Source organism: Giraffa tippelskirchi, chromosome 12, assembly GCF_054371585.1.
Source record: "Giraffa tippelskirchi isolate mGirTip1 chromosome 12, T2T-mGirTip1v1.2.pri, whole genome shotgun sequence".
In the NCBI taxonomy this organism is placed as follows: domain Eukaryota; kingdom Metazoa; phylum Chordata; class Mammalia; order Artiodactyla; family Giraffidae; genus Giraffa; species Giraffa tippelskirchi.
Window position 1 is genome coordinate 83,016,924 of NC_137286.1, and position 15,552 is coordinate 83,032,475.

The 15,552-nt window shown below is 43.5% G+C and overlaps 1 protein-coding gene and 1 non-coding gene across 4 annotated transcripts in view; both read right to left on the reverse strand.

Annotated features, from left to right (window-relative positions):
* Positions 1–15,552, reverse strand: part of ELF1 (E74 like ETS transcription factor 1) — a 118,595-nt gene that overhangs the window by 102,409 nt on the left and 634 nt on the right. The window lies entirely within an intron of this gene.
* Positions 15,457–15,528, reverse strand: TRNAE-UUC (transfer RNA glutamic acid (anticodon UUC)). The gene has a single exon. It is a non-coding gene; the product is annotated as a tRNA-Glu (tRNA).

Below are 15,552 nucleotides of genomic sequence, written 5' to 3' on the forward strand. Positions count from 1 at the left end.
AACCTTAGTTAAGGGAAGGCCTCTCAGAAAATGTGACAGCTGCTCTGAGACCTAACAATAAGGTGGCAGGCATGTAAAAGAGGGAGGCTGGGGCAGAATATTATCAGCAGAGGAAGTTGTAGGAGCAAAGCAACAAGAGGAAGCGCCATGGCCCTCAGAGAGCAGGGAGGAGAGAAGTATGCAAAGTGGCTAGAGAAGTACATACACTAAACAAGTATCACCCTTACAAACAGGAAAAAAGATCAAGCTAGTTTCATCCTAAAAAACAAAAAAACCTTTACCACTACCCCAATCATACAGGTGGGACAAAATTACAAAAATCTTTCCTTGCCAAGGGATTGACATGTGCTGTCCTAAGTTACTTCAGTCATGCCCAACTCTATGCAACCTCACGGACTGTAGGCCATCAGGCTCCTCTATCCATGGGATTCTCCAGGCAAGAATACTGGAGTGGGTTGCCATGCCCTCCTCCAGGGGAATCTTTCCAATCCAGGGATTGAACCCGTACCTCTTAAGGCTCCTACACTGGCAGATGGGTTCTTCATCACTAGCGCCACCTGGGAAGTTTAACATAAATATCTCATTTAATCCTCATGATAGAGCTATTCAAAAACATTCAGTGGGAGAAAATAATAGCAAATGAAACAAATGACAAAGGATTAATCTCCAAAATATACAAGCAGTTCAAACAACCTAATCAAAAAGTGGGCAGAAGACCTAAACAAACATTCCCCAAAAGAAGACATACATATGGCTAATAAACACACGAAAAGATGCTCAACATTGCTCATTATTAGAGAAATCCAAATCAAAACCACAATGAGGTATCATCTCACACCTGTCAGAATGGCCATCATCAAAAAGTCTACAGACAATGAATGCTGGACAGGGTGTGGAGAAAAGGGAACCCTCTTACACTGTTGGTGGGAATGTAAACTGATACAACCACTACAGAAAACAGTATGGAGATTCCTTTAAAAACTAGGGATAAAACTATCATATGACCCAGCAATCCCACTACTGGGCTTACACCTCGAGAAAACCATAATTGAGAAAGACACATGTACCCCAATGTTGACTGCGGCACTATTTACAACAGCCAGGATATGGAAGCAACCTAGATGCTCATCGACAGATGAATGGATAAAGAAGATATGGTACATAAACACAATGGAATCTTACTCAGTTGTAAAAAGAAATGCATCTGAGTCAGTTTCAATGAGGAGGATGAACCCAGAGCCTATTACACAAAATGAAGTAAAACAGAAAGAGAAAGACAAATATCATATATTAACACATATATATGGAATCTAGAAAGAAGGTACTGATGATCCTATTTGCAGGGCAGCAAAGGAGATGCAAACATAAAGACAGACTTTTGGACACCGTGCAGGGAGGAGAGGGTGGGATGATTTGAGAGAGGAGCACTGAAACATATAAATTACCATATGTAAAAACAGATAGCCAGTGGGAATTTCCTGTATGATGCAAGGAAGGAAAAGTCGATGCTCTGTGACAACCTAGAGGGGTGGGACAGGCAGGGAGGTGGGAGGGAGGCTCCAGGGGGAGGGGACACATGTATACCTATGGCTGATTCATGTCGATGTATGCTAGAAACCAACACAACTCGTTATAATTATCGATCACAATATTGTAAGGTAATTATCATCTAATTAAAAGTAAAATAAATTTTTTTTAAAAAAGCATTCAGAAAACATCAAAGTATCAATAGAACATTCCTGAGACCACAATTTTCCAAAGCCAGTCCACAGAACAGACGTATGAGAATTATCCAAAGACACAAACATACACATATACACACATACACTTTTGAGTCCTACGCCTAAGATTCAAACTAAGATTCTAAGTCCTACACCTAAGATTCACAAGTGAACCCAAGATTCTCTATTTTTTACTGCCCAGATGATCAGAAATTAGTAAAGTGACAAACAGACCTTTGTACCTCAGCAGGCAAACCTGACTGCACCCGTGTATACACAGTCCCACAACTCTGTACCTAGATTAAGTCAGTGGGGTCACATTTGTACTCAGTAGATTCTAGTCAGAGAATCAGCAAGGTGTGTGATATATTTTTCAAATATTTCACAGATGTAAAGGAAATTTTTATTTTAATTCAAGCTTTCTTTGAAAAAAAAAAAAACTCCATTATTTGACACCTGAACTGCCACATACACCTCAATCCCTTCTAACATCGTTTCTGAAGCCCTTCACTGCCAGCCTTCCTCAAAATTTGTCTAACTCCACCCCATTTCCCACTCATTCCAGTCTCCCTAGCCCATTCCTGCCCCTACTGAGCCACTAATCCTCCTCGAACTGCCCGATGAACACTCTCGGGAGCTGCCGGACTAGACCAGTCCCTGCGCCTCCCCAGCCTCCCCGGCGCTGCGCTCCTTCCTCCTGTCTTCTCCGCCCCACCTCCTCCACCTCGGGACTGAACACTGCGGGGCCTAAAGGCTCGGCGGAAAAGCCTCTTCCCACTCCAGACTCTTCCTGGGCGAAGACATCCAGTTCCAGGATTTCAACTAGAAAGTCAGAGCATAAAGGTGAAACTCACCTCTGCTCAGTTACCCTTCACAATCCCCTTAAATCCACCCTTTGGGTACATTTTACCACATTAAAAGGCCATGTGCGTGCCTACCCAGTCCCGTCCAACTCATTGAGACCCAGGGACTGCAGTCCGCCAGGCTCCTCCACCCATGGGATTCTCCAGGCAAGAATACTGGAGTGGGTTGCCACGTCCTCCTCCAGGGGATCTTCCTGACCCAGGGATCGAACCCACGTCTCTTATGTCTCCTACATTGGCAGGTGGGTTCTTTACCACTAGCGCCACCTAACAGGCCACAATGGCAACCAACACATCATCTCAGTAAACATAACTGAAATACTTTTCCTTCTCACATTCAAACACCAGATTGACAAGGTAATTTCTATTTAAAGGGCACACTGTATGAAAAGACACAATTTTTCCCCTTACTTGCACTCCATTTTACCTCCATAAGCCATGGCTTGAAACACAGCAATGTCTGCCCACTGTAAGATAAAATTCAAAATCCTTAACATACCTTGTACCAGTGGTCCTCAACCCTTTTGGCAACAGTGACCAATTTCATGGAACACAATTTTTCCACAGATCAGGGGTAAGGGGGATGGTTTAGGGATGATTCAAGAGCATTACATTTACTGTGCACTTTGTGCATGCGTGTGTGCTCAGTCCCTTTAGCCGTGTCTGACTCTGCGACCGCACAGACTGTAGCCCGCCAAGCTCCTCTGTCCATGGAATTCTCCTGGCAAGAATACTGGAGTGGGGTGCCACGCCCTCCTCCAGAGAATCTTTCTGACTCAGGGATCGGACCCGCGTCTCCTGCATCTCCTGAACCGCAGGCAGTTTCTTTACCACTGAGCCACCGGGGAAGTGCATGGTGCTTCTAATCTAATGCCGCTAATCTGACAAGAGGTTCTGGTCGGCGGACAAGAGGTTCTGGTCGGCGGCCCAGAGGTTGGGGACCCCTGCCTTCTGTAATCTGATACTTGCCTTCCCCATCTCCCATCACATTCCACTACATTAAAGCCCTCAGGGCCTTCTTCCATTTCCCAAAGCATATCCTTTCCTTCCTGCTTTGTCGTATTTGCATAATGCTACTCCCTCAGCCTCCCATCACTTTCCATCCCTCTCCTTCTCCTAGCCAGAGGTTACCCATCCTTCAAATCCCACTTCAATGTCATTTCCTGAGCGAAGCCTTTTCAATACAGCCACTTTCCACCCACTGTTAGTTGTCTCCCAGTTATGTACCTAACATTCAAACACTTTTCGCTCTTTTGATCAAAGTCTGTCTTTCCCTCTAAGATGCAGGAGCTTCATGAGGATCTTATCTGCTTTTTTCATTGTTATATCCCAGGCACCTGAACACTGGCTGAATCAGGAACTTCAATCTCATTACATTTGCTTTTCACTCTTACCAGTTGCACGTGTGTGTGCATGTGCTCAGTCGTGTCTGACTCTTTGCGACTCCATGGACTGCAGCCTGCCAGGCTCCTCTGTCCATGGGATTCTCCAGGCAAGAATACTGGAGTGGGTTGCCACTTCCTACTCCAGGGGATCTTCCCGACCCAGGGATCGAACACCACATGTCCTGGGTGTCCTGCATTGGCAGGTGGATTCTTCAGCACTAGCGCCACCTGGGAAGCTCCTGCAAGTTATATATCCAAATACAAATTCAGATTTACCTTTTCAAAAAAATACATGGTAAAATTAATCACTGAAGTGTACAATTCAGGAGCAGCAAGTACATTTATATTGTTTCTCAACCGATCTCCAGAATTTATTTTATCTAGCAAAACTAGAAGTCTGTATCCACTAAACAACTCCCCATCCTCCTTCCCCACAGTTCCTGGCAATAACATTCTATTGCTTTCTCTATGATTCTGACTACTTGAGGTACCACAGGTAAGTAAAATCATGCAGTATTTGTCTTTTGGGGACTGGTTCATTTCACTTAGAATAATACCCTCCAGATTCACCCATGTCATAACATGTGTTAGCACCTCCCTCCCCCTTAAGGCTGAAAACCATTCCACTGTAAGTGTATGCCACATTTGTTTATCCACTTATCCATTCATGGACACTTGGGTTACTTCTACCTTTTCACTATTGTGAATAATGCTACTAAGAACATGGGTGCACAATATCTCTTTGAGATTGCTTTTAATTCTTTGGGGATAACCTAGAAAAGAATTGCTGGATCATTTGGTAATTCTATTTCTAATTTTTTGAAAAACCACCACAGTGGTTTCCACAGTGGCTGTACCATTTTACATTTCCATGAACAGTACACAAGGGCTCCAATTTCTCCACGTCCGCACTAACTCTTGTTATTTAGGGTTTTGTTTTTTGGGGTTTCTTGATAGTAGCCATCCTAATGAGTGCAGGTGGAAGATTTGCACTTTTTTTGGCTGTGCTGGGTCTTTGCTGCTGCACGTGGACTCTTCTCTAGTTGCGGCGAGCAGGGGCTTCTCACTGCAGTGGCCTCTTTTCTTACAGAGTACAGGCTCTAGGGCGCAGGGGCTTCACTAGTTGCAGCTCGTGGGCTCAGAAGCTGTGGTTCCAGGCTCTAAAACACAGGCTCAACAGTTGTGGCATGCAGGATTAGTTGGTCTGAGGCATGTGGAATCTTCCCAGATCAGGGATCGAACCAGTGTCTCCTACACTGGCAGGCAGATTCTTTACCATTGAGCCACCAGGGAAGCCCTAGATTTGCTTTCACATAAATTTTATGCGCTTTCTTTCTCCTACAAACATGTACTAAAAGCCCTCTAAAATATGCTCCATGAACTAGCAAAAAGACAACTCCAAAAGGTATTGAAAGTAATTCAGTTCAGTCGCTCAGTCGTGTCCAACTCTTTGTGACCCCATGGACTGCAACACACACAGCCTCCCTGTCCATTACCACTTCCCAGAGCTTGTTCAAACTCATGTCCACTGAGTCGGTGACGCCATCCAACCATCTCTTCCTCTGTCAACCCCTTCTCCTCCCGTCTTCAATCTTTCCCAGCATGAGGGTCTTTTCCAATGAGTCAGATCTTCGCATCAGGTGGCCAAAGTATTGGAGTTTCAGCTTTAGCATCAGTCCTTCCAAGGAATATTCAGGACTGATTTCCTTTAGGATGGACTGGTTGGATCTCCTTGCAGTTCAAGGGACTCTCAAGAATCTTCTCCAGCACCACAGTTCAAAAAGCATCAACTCTTCGGCGCTTTCTTTATTGAAAGTAGAAAAGAAGAAATAGTCTTTTAAAGCAGGATTTAAGGGACAATAAAATTGTAATTTATGTGAAATGGCCAAAAAAAAAAAGGAGAAAAAATAATGAGAAGGCATTCTCATTCATATGTGAAATTTCCGAATGCCAACTGCCTGCATGACCTTCTGAATTCCTTAAGCTCTAGTTCAGCCTTCTATTAGAATGCTTCCCTTCCCCCCCTACCCCACCCGTGTGCTGGGACAGTCCCTTCCTGTGATACTCCTCCTTTCCACCTCGGCTCCGCCCAGCTACTGGGTCAGTGCCTGCTTACACGTGGGATGACTGGGTGGCAGGGTCACTGGCTTCCTTGGCATTGGAGGGTATCAGTGATAAGCACAGATGGTAGGAGAGCTGGGACAAAACAAATCCTATTACAACCTTGAAAACTTGAATTAAGTGCCTAATTAAATTTGGAAACAAAAAGCTTCACACAAAGCAATACATCAACACATCCTAAATGGGAAATATATCCTGGTCTTGGGATTCCTTGGGTCTAAAGAATCCAAAGGAAACCTTAATTAAGTAGTAAAGAACTTGCCTGTCAGGGCAGGAGATGCAGGTTCAATCCCTTGGTTGAAAAGATCCCCTGGAGAAGGAAATGGCAACCCACTCCAGTATTCTTGCCTGGAAAAATCCATGGACAGAGGAGCCTGAATGGCTGCAGTCCACGGGGTCACAGAAGAGTTGGACACGATGTAGAGACTAAACAATAACAAAGATTTCAGACTATCTAGAAGATTCTCTGGACCTAGAAGTCACTAGCTAAGTACCTCCCCAGAGATCTAAAATAAAGCAAAAAAAAAAAAAAGAAGTTTCAAAACAAAGGTATGTATTTAATAGTGAATGGTTTGCATTCAAAAATAAAAGACCTATTAAGATTTGTAAAGACACACCCAGCAAACAGGCAAAACTTATGAAACAGTTGTTATTGCTTCATCAAAATTTAAGTCATCGATGCTGGAATTATTTTTCAAAGAACAAAATGTTTTATACTTACAGTTATGAAAATGAACCCATGTGTAAAAACTATGTGCTAGTCGCTCACTCATGTCCAACTATGAGTAAAAACTAAAAGGCAATATTAACTGCCATTAATCCTAAAACAATCACCATTCTACCATATCACACAACAGATATCACATGATAAAGTTTAAGTGTAGGCTAAATATTAAACTAAAAATTTCTTTATATAAGTTCAGGGTCATGATTTTTAAACCGGTATGATAATGACACCAATAAAGAAGGTTAGAAAACAGAAATAGAGCTCTAATTTTATTGACTCTTTGTTCCCATATTCAGGAAAGGAGGAACAAAAAAAACCATGAAGTATTTTGGAAGTTACTTTCCTTAAACAAAATCTAAATGATACTGTTTTTTATATGGTAACATACTTTAGGGACCTAGATTAAACATTTGTATTTTCATCATTAATAGTCTATTTCACTTAAAATTACACAGTATACCTCAACTGGGGCATATAAGCTATAAATGCAGCAAAAAATAGTTCAGAAAAGTCATCCACAAGCTCATCGATTTACTTTGAAAAGCTTAAATGAAACCAAACATTGAAAGTACATTACCGGACTTCACTGGTGGTGCAGTGGAGAGAAATCTGCCTGCCAATCCAGGGGACACAGGTTAGATCCTTAGTCCAGGAGATTCCATATGCCGTGGAGCAACTAAGCCCCTGCATCACAACTACTGAAGCCTGCTCACTTAGAGCCTGTGCTCCACAACAAGAGAAGCCACGGCAATGAGAAGCCTGCACATCGCAACAAAGACTCTGCAACTACAGAAAGCCTGCACGCAGCAACCAAGACCTGGAACAGCCAAAGCTAAATAGTATATTTTTTTTAAAAAAATAAGAAATTTATTTAAAAACAGAAAGTATGTTATCATACTATACTTTTGAGAAAAATAACTCAGAAATACCTGAATATTTAACATCATTAACATTATATTTGAAAATCTAACCATGACCAACACTTAAGGTCCCTGAAGTGAGGGGGTTAAGCAGGTGCGTCATTCATTCTCTCCCTCAGTCTGGATATCACGTTCAGAAAAGATGTGTGACTGTGACCTCAGAATGAGGCGTCAGCCCACTTCTGCTTTATTGCTAACACAAATTTCCAGCATTAAATGGCTACCCCACGCCTCCAGACACCTTAGGGAAAATAAGCATGTAAGCCCTTTACAACATTAGATTGTAAAGAACTCATCTGCCGCGAAAGTTTTATTTTGCAGAAATCTAGAAAGAACCATTTCTGAGTTGCAAACAGCAATTTTTTCACAACCACCATTTTATTTTGATTCAAGCTAGCTTACCAGTTTAATTTGTGAACAGACTTAAACAACCTATAATAAAATCCAAGTTACTTACATAAATAAATGAAGGCAAATCACCAAAGCATGGCTAATTTCTAACAATAAAATCCAACTCTACAAAAATGAGAAGGGAAAGCCACTTTCACTTAGGGGGAAGAAAATGATGGGATATGCGTTCACCTGTTTTTCAAGAAACATCACACTCAAGGAGATACATATAAAATAGAACAAAAATACAATAAGAAAAGATACCATTTTATAATAGGCATACATGCCACAACATTTTATAAAAGCTCACTCTTTCGACATTAAATTTCTAGAGAAAGAAGTCTGTCATCTAAAAGGAATTTTTTACTTTCTTTGCAAGATTTTAAAGCTATTGATTTCATTTCCATTCCATTTATTTAAAAGCTCCAGAAAAAGTTCAGAAAACAAACTAATTTCAACTTTCTATTTAATAAGCATAACTACATATACCAATGTGGAAGAATCATAATCAGTTCTATAATAGTAAACTTCAAATGAATGCAGTTTTATTATAATTTTTGAGGATTTTGGTTCTAATTTATATTATCCACAGGGTGGCAGTCTCACAGTCTTAATTCTATCTCCAAATTCAATGTACAATTTCAGTGTTCAAAAAGACACACACAGGTGAGCAATAACACTTTACTGTCTGATCAACAACTGCAAAAATTGCCCCTTCAAAAAAAATCTACACTTCATAATTTCCCTATTTCTTTAAGGAGTATTTACTTTCTGACATCTTAAATTTTTCTTTCAATGTACCTCTTCTATCTAATCTTTTCTATTGTGCTGCTACCACCCTATTGAGGGAGATACTAGAGGCAAGGCAAGCTGCTGGATTATTACTATACTGCAGAAGACCTCCCCAATCCTGGTCAATGTGGACACCGCAGACACAACTCTTCCATGATCCAGTTCATCCCGCTCACTACTGCCAAATTAATTTCATCAAAACACTCATCATATGATCAGAAATTCCTTCTTCCAGCTAAGTAAACTCCTTACTCCAAAATCCAAGGGTCTTCACAATCAGAATCTTTCAAAATCTCCTATCTAAAAAATGCTCTGCAAGTGAAGGTGGAGGGACTTCCCGGCTGGTCCAGCAGCTAAGACCCTGAACTCACAATGCAGGGAGCCCAAGTTAGATCCCGGGTCAGAGAGCTAGATTCCATATGCCGGAACTAAATTCCGTATGCCGCAACTAAGACCCCAGAGCATCCAAATATAATAAATGAACAAATAAAAATAAATATTAAAAAAGTCGAGGATTTATGAAATAAACTTCACTTTGAATATACCTTGCCATTTCCTGCTTTTCATTCATTTATTCATTCAAGTATTTTCTGAATGCTCACTGAGTGCCAGATACAGTTTCACGTGTTGATGATACAGAGGCGGGGAAAGCGCCCAAGTCCCTGCTCCAATGATACTGAGAGCTGTTAGCGGAAGAGGGATAAGCCCCCAGCACTTCCAGCTCTCTGCTGGTAAGGGATACAACTCTTTCCAAAAGTGAGCCATGAGAAGCACACTAATGGTTGAGGGGTGGGGGGCGGTGATATAAAGACATCAGAGGAGATCTGCCACGAGTGACATTGTCTGCTACAGACCTGAGCCTATTTTTGCAGTCTTACACTATGCTACTATACTACCACTACTACTGGTCCATTCTTAATACAACTGGTACTCAGTTCAGCCAAAGTGCTAGCAACTATTAAAGGACCTCTGCTCCTGCTTGCTTCCTCCTTATTGCCTTGAAAAAAGTGGAAGTGTTAGTCACTCAGTTGTGTCCGACTATGATCCCATGGACTGTTGCCCGCCAGGCTCCTCTGTCCATGGAATTCTCCAGGCAAGAATACTGGAGTGGAAAGCCATTCCCATGCCCTAGGCCTCCTGCATCACAAGCAGATTCTTCACCGTTTGAGCCACCAGGGAAGCCCCCCTTATTGCCCTGCCTCCCACCTAATCATCTCTACTAGCAAAGCCTAACCAGCCTTCCACTGCTAAGTTGCTTCAGTTGTGTCCGACTCTGTGCGACCCCATAGACAGCAGCCCATCAGGCTCCGCCGTCCCTGGGATTCTCCAGGCAAGAATACTGGAGTGGATTGCCATTTCCTTCTCCAGTGCATGAAAGGGAAAAGTGAAAGTGAAGTCGCTCAGTCGTATCCGACTCTTAGCGACCCCATGGACTGTAGCCTACCAGGCTCCTCCGTCCATGGGATTTTTCAGGCAAGAGTACTGGAGTGGGGTGCCATTACCTTCTCCGACCAGCCTTCCAAGCTAATCTCAAATGCTGCCTCCTAGAGGCCTTTCTCCACTTCCTTCACACAAACCCAGACCTGATGTTTTAGAGACCTTCAAACCCCTGTAACCCTTGGCTTAGTCTCCTCTGGGCATTTAACACACTATGCGCTGTATCATAATTATCCATATACTTTAACCTCCTTCATCTTTTATTTACTGAGCTCTTTGCTACATTCCTGGACTATCTAGAGCTGCAGTGTTAAATCATTCCATTTTTAGATATTCAATATTCAAATAATAAGTGTAAAATGTAGACAAAATATTCCATATTTTTTAATTGCCTCAATCCTTTTTAACAGTTTTCCTCAGATATAATTTACATAACCATGAGGTTCATCCACACAGTAAAATCAATCTTTTTAGTATATTTACAGAGTTGTGCAACCATCATCATAATGTAACTTCAGGATATTTGTACCACCCTAAAAAGAAACCTTGTACCTACATTAGCAATCAGTTTCCATCCTTCTGTGTTCCCCTCCCTCCTTCCCTCCAATCCTAGGCAACAATAATCCATCCCCTTTCTCTACAGATTTGTCTATTATGGGTATTTCATATAAATGGAATTATATAAAGTGTGGTCTTTTGAACTTCGCTTCTTTCGTTTAGCACAATGTTCTTGAGATTGACCCACAATGCGGTATATATCAGTACTTCATCCTTTTTTATTGCCAAATAATATGTGATTGTACGGATACATGTATTCATCAGATGATAGACATTTGAGCTGCTTCCACTTTTTGCTTATGAATAATGCTGCTATAAACATCTGTGTGCAAGTTTCTGTGTAGACATGTTTTAATTTCTCTTGGGTATATACCTAGGTGTGGAATTTCTGGGTCATATGGTAAGGTGGCGCTAGTGGTAAAGAACTCACTTGCCAATGCAGAATATGTAAGAGATTCAGGTTTGATCCCTGGGTTGGGAAGATCCCCAGGAGGAGGGCATGACAAGCCACTCCAGTAATCTTGCCTGGAGAATCCCATGGACAGAGGAGCCTGGCGGGCCACAGTCCATGGGGTTGCAAAGAGTCGGACATGACTGAAGCGACTTAGCACAGCATATGGTAACTTGATGTTTAACATTTTGAGGGAACAGCCAAACAGTTTCCCAAAGTGGCTGCACTATTTTATATTTCCACCAGCAATGTATGAGGGTATCAACTTCTTCACTATCATTTGACTCTTATAAAACAGAAGTGAGCTTTCTATACAATATCCTCACCCTCATGGAATTTAGGGCTTCCATGGTGGCTCAGTGGTACAGAATCCACCTGTAATGCAAGAGACTCTGGTTCAATCCCTGGGTCAGGAAGATCCCCTGGAGAAGGAAATGGCAACCCACTCCAGTATTCTTGCCTGGAGAACCCCGTGGACAGAAGAGCCTGGCGGGCTACAGTCCATGGGTTGCAAAGAGTCGGTCATGACTTAGTGACTAAGCACACATGTATGGAGCTTATATTCTAAGTAGAATAAGATAAGAAATAAACAGGAACAAAAATGTTTGTTTTAGATAAGAAGAAAATAAAACAGCATAAGGTAACTAGACAGTAACCAGAAAAGGGAGAATCTCTAGTACACAGGGTCTCTCTGATAATGTAACAATGACAGGAGTGAGATGTGCAGAGCTAGAGAGGGAATACTGCAGGCAATGCAAACAGCAACATACAAAACTGAGAAAAGGACAAATATGGCACATTCAAGAGACAAAAAGGAAGAAGCCAATGTGGCTAAAGTACGATGAAAAGGCCAAGGTAGGAGATGGCACTGAGGAGGCAAGCAGAGGTCAGACAATGTTGGGCTCAGAGACCATGGCAAAGGTCTTTGGGTTTTAAAATGCCATAATTTTTTACTCCCTTATATTGCTTTAAGTGCTCATCTATGCAAACACTGATCTGTCCTACATCATCTCTTCTAATTGCACCAAACAGTCGCAAATAGTAAAGAGACTATTTGTGTAATCCACATCACTTAGTATGACTCTGTGGCTCAAGAGAAAACATGTAAAACAAGTCTACCATTTGTGTTCTGGAAACAAGGCACAAACATATGAGTGAATCCTTACAAATGTATTACCTAGTATTACCTAGTTCTGACCAATGTATTACCTGGTCTTGACCAATTTAAGGTGTGTACTTCCCAGACAGTAACTAGCAGCTCTGTCTTAGAATATTAAGGTCATTTTCAATAAAGCAACTCGTTAAGAACATAGTGCAGATCATTCTTATAATTCAAACCTAGAATCCGTTCTTTTAAATGGAATTCTAATTGACTGATTTTTCTCCATTCCATTAGTTAAAACTTAATATCTAACTGCTAAACATAAAATTTATGGGCACAAAACATTCTACATGTTTCTATATAGTTTGACTCATAAAACAACAAAAATTTCTCACATATTATGCTATATTTAGTTTTTTCAAAGAGACAAAAGATGTTTTAAAAACTCTAGTGACATAAATGCCACTCCCTTAAAACAACTTGTATTGCTGTTCGGTCGCTCAGTCATGTCCAACTCTTTCCAACCCCATGGACTACAGCACACCAGGTTTCCCTGTCCTTCACTATCTTCTGGAGTTTGCTCGCCCAACCAGGCTACCTGCCTGCTTCACACTAACCCCTCCACCCCCCAAGCTCAGCTTTGATACACATTCCCCACCAGGAGAAATTCAACCCATTCTTCAAAGTCCAGGACAAACACTCTCCTCTCCTTGTCTGGACTCTAGTCCTCTTCCGCGAGTAGAACTGATTTCTCACCCATATGCTCCTGAAGCAAGTCTGTAACTCAGATGCTGGCCTATCCAATTCTGCCTGGTACACAACAATATATAAATCTATGTCTTATTTTTTTTTTAATTTTTGGCTGCGTTAGGTCTTCATTGCTTTGCAAGGGCTTTCTCCAGTTGCGGCAAGCACGGTCTACTCTACGTTGCAGTGCGAGGGCTTCCATCACAGTGTCTTCTCTTGTTGTGGAGCATAGGCTCTAGGGCGCTCGGGCTTCTGGATTTGTGTCACACAGTCGTAACTGCTCCGAAGCATGCTGACTCTTCCCAGACCAGGGATCGAACCCATGTCTCCTGCATTGGCAGGTAGATTCTTATCCACTGTGCCGAGGAAGCCCTGTAAGTCTCAGTCTTGAACACAGAGAAACTGTCATCGGACTACTTCTCTCAGCATACCCTCGAGTACACAAAAAGCCATTTACAATTACAGCTGGTACTCAGTTGAAAATCACATCCATTTTAGCATAATTTGATACAGTATAATACCAAGTCATTAGGACAAAGCAAGATCAGGAATGAAGCACTATGGAGACAATTAAGGCAGAGAGTTCTTTTCTTTCTTCCAAATTCGAGCCTAATTCTTTAGTAAATGGTTTCTGAACAATGACACAATCCTCTATTTACACGAAACTTTTCCACTCTTATTACCGACACAAGAATTGCTCAACCATTCTTGAAGCTCTAAAGTTTGTGAGTGATATGCATTATTAAGAATTTATGGCTCTAAACCCCGAGTGCAAAGAAGTGAAAGATCTACACAAAGTTACACTGATCAAAGGAGACAAAATATACTTCCATTTAGTATCTTCTCCACAACCTCGTCACATAAAAAACCTGAACATCAGTCAACTTTCAAAATATCTGAGGGTGCTTGGTGTAAACGTCCAAATATTCAAATTAATGGAGACGATCTAAAACATATTTAGCTGTGGAAGTTTATTTACAATGTGCAAGTAATTAATTCTTAATCATGCAGATCACAGTAACAGATTATTTCAAAACTCACTGTGCAGCTAAAACTATCAAAACAAGAGTTTGGGAAGGCACATGCAACTGAACTTTCTGCTGCTCGCCATGGCACTGCCCAGAAACCCACCCACAAGAGCCACTTCTTCCTCCTTCATTTGTTCCCAGAGGCCCAATAGGCTGGCTCACCCCATTTTCTAATTTCAGCTTGCATTTAAGATAACGCTTTTGTTTCATTTACAGCTCACATGCGGCTGACACAGCTGCCCCTTCTTTGTAATAAACACAGGGCTTCTATATTTAAAAATACAGTGAAACTTTGTTACAACATCCCCTCCCAAGGCTCCGGCCAATTCTCCCTCTTCCGAGCCCCACCACCACGCCAGGATTTTCTAGCCGCGGCGCTCAAAACGTTAGAGACCCTTTGGAGAAGTCACATTTCTACTTCCAAGTCATCTCATCACGGTGGTTATTTTTCTTCTCCACAGCGCGCGCGCGTGTGTCCGTGTCGGGCGGGGAGGGGGGCGCGGGGCACGGGACGATGCCCTCGCCCTTCCCGGGCCAAAGCACTCAGGTCTGCGGCTCCTGGGTCTGGGGCGCTTTCTGTGAACGGCGGCCGGCGCCCCACATGTCAAGCCGGGGTGCCCTCGGTGCGGGGCTCGGGCGCGCCGGGGGGACCCGCGGCCGGGCGGGCGGGCGGCAGCGGCGCGGTCGGGGGACGCGGGCGCCGGGGGTCCCCGGCCCGCACCCCGCCCGGGGGCTGCTTTGTGTCGGGGTCCGGGGGGCGGGAGGGGCGTTTGCGGTGAACAGCCCGGGCGCGATGACTCGGGGCTCCGAGACGGGCGCGGGCGAACACGCCCCGCGTCGCTCCGGACCTCCCGAGGCGGGGTGTGGGCCTGAGGGGGGCGCTGGGGGCCGATAAGGCGAGGCCGGGGTTAATCATCGCCTCCCGAGCTTTGGGGAGGGGACGGCCCGGGCCCGCAGCGGCGGGAGGACGGCCCCGGGAGAAGTGAAACTCCGTGCCCCGCGCCTCAGCCCCGCCGGCCTCCCGCGCGAGCAGCGGCAGCCTGAGCGCACCCGCTCCGCCGGCCCGCCCGGCTCCGCACTCGAGGCAGCCCGGATCGAACCACACTTACTCTAAGGCGCGTTTTCCACAAAAATCACCCGGCATGGGGGGGTCAGGAAAAAAAAACAGAGCCACTGGAAAGAAAACATGTCAGTTTCTAAAAAGTGTGACCACGTTCCCATACCGGGAGTCGAACCCGGGCCGCCTGGGTGAAAACCAGGAATCCTAACCGCTAGACCATATGGGAAGTGCTGCGAGAAGTTCCGCGGTG